Here is a 5,446-nt window from a genome sequence, read left to right as displayed (position 1 = left end):
ATCTACCCAGCAGCTCTGCAGGAAAAAAGAACTGCTGATCTGCTCCCATAAAGATCACAGCCAAGGGAACTCTATGGAGCAATTCCACTCTGAGGTCATTATGAGATGAAATCAATTCAATGAAATCAATTTGATGATCCCTAACAACATACTGTCCTGCTGCTTTAGGCATGCCTGGGTTCTCTCTCCTCCCTGGACCCCTGCACCTGACTGCTCCTCTGTCTGGATTCCTGGCTTTTAATCCCCTTTCTCCTGCATTCCCACCCTTCTGCTTTGGGCGTGCCTGAGTTCTCTCTCCTCACCTGGATCCCTGTGGCTCACTCCTCTTCTGTCCGGGTTCCTGGGCCTTTTAATCCCTTTTCTCCCGCTCTCCTGCCCTGCTGATTTGGGCGTGCTTCAGCTCCCTCTCCTCGCCTGGATCCCTGCGGCTGACTACTCCTCTGTCCAGGTTCCTGGCTTTTAACAACAACGTAATTTTTTCGATCAACAGGATCGGCAAGTCTCAAATGAACTGAAGCTGGAAGCCCTTGGCCAGGGGCAGATATGAGCCAGGAAGCTGCTTAGGATTTGGCTTCACCTTCTCCTGTAATGCAGCTTTCAAGAGGAACTGAAAAGGTGCACAATTTGGCTTAAATTTGAAGGAGTAAGTTCATCCCAGCAGTGTGTCCAATCCTCTATATGCTTAGAGAAGACTGCCTCTAACCTTCATCAAGCCTCAGTGGGTATGGGGCAATGGGTGTGCCTGTCTAGGGTTAGGGGAGGTGCTGGACCTGACATTATATGAGGCTGGGCACTGAGGCCACTGGGCCTGTCTATATATGTGTAGTGAGAGGGCTGGACCTACTTGTGTACATATTGATAGGGGGAGCACTGGGCCTGATGTTATGGGGGTGGGGGAGCTAGTCCTGGCTATATATGTGTAGGGCCACTGGGCATACCTCAATACTGGGGGGATGCTGTTATTGTTGTAAGGTGCCATCAAGTCAGTTCTAACTCATAGCAACAAACACAGGCCTGTGCCTTCCTCACAATCCTTGCTATGCTTGGGCCCATCATTGCAGCCACTCTGTCAATACATCTCATTGAAGGTCTTCCCTTTTTCATTGACCCTTTATCCAGTATGATATCCTTCTCTAGGGACTGGTCCCTCCTGATAACATGTCATCTTTGGCTTTGGTGGTTGGTGCATAAATTTGAATAATAGTTATATTAACGGGTCTTCCTTGTAGGCATATGGATATTATCCTATCACTGACAGCATTGTACTTCAGGACAGATCTTGAAACATCCTTTGTGCTGATGAATGCCACACCATTCCTCTTCAAATTGTCATTCCTGGCATAGTAGATCACATGGTTGTCTGATTCAAAATGGCCAAAACCAGTCCATTTCAGCTCACTAATGCCAAGGATATCAATCTTTATGCATTCCATTTCATTTTTGACAACTTCCAATTTTCCTAGATTCATACTTCATACATTCCATGTTCTGATGATTAGTGGATGTCTGCAGCTGTTTCTCTTCAATTTGAGTGGCGCCACATTGGCAAATGAAAGTCTTGAAAGCTTTACCTTATCCATATGAGTAAAGCTGGGTTTACTCAGATGATACAGCTCTTTCCCAGTCCTATTTTGAGAACCTTCTAACCTAATCGGACTATTCATAAAGTGTGGTAATGTATCAAACAGTGTTTCTTTGCTATTCATAAGGTTTTCCCTGGCCAATTCTTTGAGAAGTGGATGGCCTCTTCCTTCTTCCTAGTCCTCTAAGACACATTTATTCATTCTTCTAGCAGTCCGTGGTACCTTCAATACTCTTCACTAACACAATTCAAAAGCATCAATACTGCTGTGATCTTCCTTATTCACTGCCTAGCTCTCACATGCATATGAAGCTATAGAAAATACCATGGCTTGTATCAGGTGTACCTTAATCTTTAAAGTGACATCTTTGCTCTTAAACACTTTAAAGAGGTCTTTTGCAGCAGAGTTGCCCAGTGCAATTCCTCATTTGATTTCTTGACTGCTGCTTCCATGGACACTGATTGTAGATCCAAGTAAAATGAAATCCTGGACAACTTCAATCTTTTTTCCACTTATTAGGCGTTGCTTATTAGTCCAGTTGTGAGACTATTTCTTCTCTATACGTTGAGGTGTAATACATACTAAAGGCTGTAGTCTTTGATCTTCATCAGGAAGTGTTTCAAGTCCTCTTCATTTTCAGCAACCAAGCATATCACAGGTTTTTAATGAGTATTCCTCCAATCCTGATGCCACATTCTTCTTCGTAGAGTTGATTCTTAGATTATTTGCTCATCATACAGATTGAATATGTATGGTGAAAGGATACAACTCTTACACACATCCTTCCTGAGTTTAAACCAAGCAGTATCCCCTTGACCTGTTAGAACAATAGCTTCTTGGTCTATGTACAGGTTCCTCATGAGCACAATTAAGTGGTCCACACAGTCAAATGCTTTTGCATAGTGAATAAAACACAGATAAACATTTTTCTGATATTCTTTGCTTTCAGTCAAGGCCCATCAGCAATGATATCTTTCATTCCACATCCTCTTCTGAATCCAGCTTGAATTTCTGGTGGTTCCCTGTCATTGTACTGCTGCAACTGTTTTTGAATTATCTTCAGCAAAATTTTACTTGCATGTGATATTAATGGTATAGTTTTATATTTTCCATATTCTGGTGGATCACTTTTCTTTGGAATAGGCACAAATATGGATCTCTTCCTGTGGTTGCTTAGGTAGATGTCTTCCAAATTTCTTGGCATGAAATTTAGTCACTCTAGCACTGCATCCATTTGTTGAAACATATCAATGGTATTCCATAAATACCTGGAACCATGTTTTTTGCCAATTTCCCAGTGTCATTTAGACTTCTTCCTTCAATACCATCAGTTCTTGATCATACACTACCTCCTGAAATGGTCGGATGTTGAAAAATTCTTTTTGGTACAGTGACTCTGTGTTTTCCTTCCATCTTCTTTGGATGCTTCCTGCTGTTCAATATTTTTCCATTAGAATCTTTCAATATTGCAACTCAAGGCTTGATTTTTTTTCTTCAATTCTTTTAGCTTGAGAAATGCCAAGCATATTCTTCCCCTTTGATTTCTCATCTCCACATCTTTGCACATTTCATTTTAATAGTTTACTTTGTCCTCTTGAGCTGCCCTTTGAAATCTTCTGCTCAGATCTTTTACTGCATCATTTCTTCCATTCGCTTTAGCTACTCTGCTTTCAAAAGCAAGTTTCAGTCTTTTTGACATCCATTTTGGTCTTTTCTTCTTTTCTTGTCTTTTTAATGACCTTTTGCCTTCTTCATGTATGATGTCCTTGCTGTCATCCCACAACTCATCTGGTCTTTGGTCACTCATGCTCAAGCATCAAGTCTGTTTTTTAGATGGTCTCTAAATTCAGGTGGGATACACTCAAGGTCATATTTTGACTTTCATGGATTGTTTTAATTTTCTTCATCTTCAACTTAAATTTGCATATGGGAAATTGATGGTCTGTGCCACAGTCAGCCCCTGGTCTTATTCTGACTGATGATACTGAGCTTCTTTATCACCTCTTTCCACAGATGTAATTGATTTGATTTCTGTGTATTCCATCTGACAAGTTCCATGTGTATAGATTCTATTTACATTGTTTCTAAAAGGTATTTGCAATGAATAAATCATTGGTCATGCAAAATTCTATCATACAATCTCTGGCATCATTTCTATCACCAAGACCATACTTGCCAACTATCAATGAGTCTTTTTTTGTTTCCAACTTTTGCATTCTAATCACCAGTAAACATCTTGGTTGCACGTTTAGTCAATTTCAGACTACAGAAGTTGGTAAACATCTTCAATTTCTTCATCTGTAGCTTTAGTGGTTGATGCATTATTAAATTTGAATAATATCTGACAAGGGACTTATCTCTAGAATCTATAGAAAACTCCAATACCTCAATAACAAAAAGAAAAACAATCCAATTTAAAAATGGGCAGAAAACATGAATAGACACTTCAAGGAAGATATTCAAGTGGCCAACAAACATATGAAGAAATGCTCACGATCATTAGCTATTAGAGAGATGCAAATCAAAACAACAATGAGATATTATCTTGCTCCAGCACTAGTAGCAAAGTTCAACAAGACAGAAAATAACAAATGCTGGTGAGGATGTGGAGAGATTGGGACTCTCATACACTGCTGGTGGGACTGTAAAATGGTGCAACCATTGTGGAAAGCAGTATGGTGATTCCTTCGAAAATTGGAACTAGAAATATCATTTGACCCAGCTATTCCATTACTAGGTATATATCCTAAAGAAGTGAGAGCCATGACAAGAACATATATATGCACACCCATGTTCATCGCAGCACTATTTACAATAGCCAAAAGATGGAAACTACCTAGGTGTCCATCAACTGAGGAATGGATAACCATATTATGGTACATACACACAATGGAATACTATGCAACCCTAAAGAATAATGTACAATCTGCAAAACACCACATAACATGAATGAACTTGGAGGACATTATGTTGAGTGAAATAAGTCAATCACAAAAGGACAAATACATGAATATGTATTAGTCCATTATTGTAAAAGTCAAAGAAATTCTTATCTATAGAAGGACATTTTCTTTTTTGGTTACCAGGACTAGGAGGGGAGGGTAGAAAATATGGTTAGATAGATAGAGATAAGTTTTGATTTGGGTGAAGAGAAAGGCAATGTACCAAATGTGAATGATCAATATAGTGGCTTTGAGGAAGAGAAAGACATAAAGAGGTACGTGGGAAGTACAGACAACAAAGATGAACCCTTTTGCACAGGTAGTATGACATGGTCAGTGAAGGCAAACACAGGTATATGGGTGGATAGATGGGTGGACAAGCTGAACTATTAGCTATGTCTATGAAGTGGGGAGTGCACCCAAGAACATGTATAGGGTTGGCAGACAGTGGTCCTATAAGTTTATGTGAATTCCCAGGTGTATAATGGAGCTGACAAGAGGCAAGGTTGTAGTCACTGCTTGGACATAGCCAGCTACCCACAGAGACCGAGTAGTTGAACCTGTGGGCTCGGGACCATAGTCACAGAGGACATCAAGCTCAACTGGCATAACATACTACGCAAAACATTGCTCCATCTCCTACTGTGGCGAGTAGCGACTGGGATCTTAAAAGCTTGCAAGCTGCCGTCTAGATGCAACTATGGGTCTCTCCTCATCCAAGCCAAGAAGAATGAAGAAAACCAAAATTCATGGAAACAATCAGTCCTAGAGACTGGTACACCATCCGATCTGCAGTCTATACTACTATGTTGTTGTTGTTGTTATGTGCCGTGGAGTCAGACCCAACTCATAGCGACCCCTCCTTGGGTTTCCGAGGCAGTATCACTATGGAAGTAGATTGCCCCATCTTCCTTCCGAGGA

Source organism: Orycteropus afer, unplaced genomic scaffold (genome assembly GCF_000298275.1).
Source record: "Orycteropus afer afer isolate SDZICR_OR568_19922 unplaced genomic scaffold, OryAfe1.0 scaffold00456, whole genome shotgun sequence".
NCBI classification, from domain to species: Eukaryota; Metazoa; Chordata; class Mammalia; order Tubulidentata; family Orycteropodidae; genus Orycteropus; species Orycteropus afer.
The sequence above is the reverse complement of the archived record's forward strand: the minus strand, read 5'-3'. Positions refer to the sequence as shown.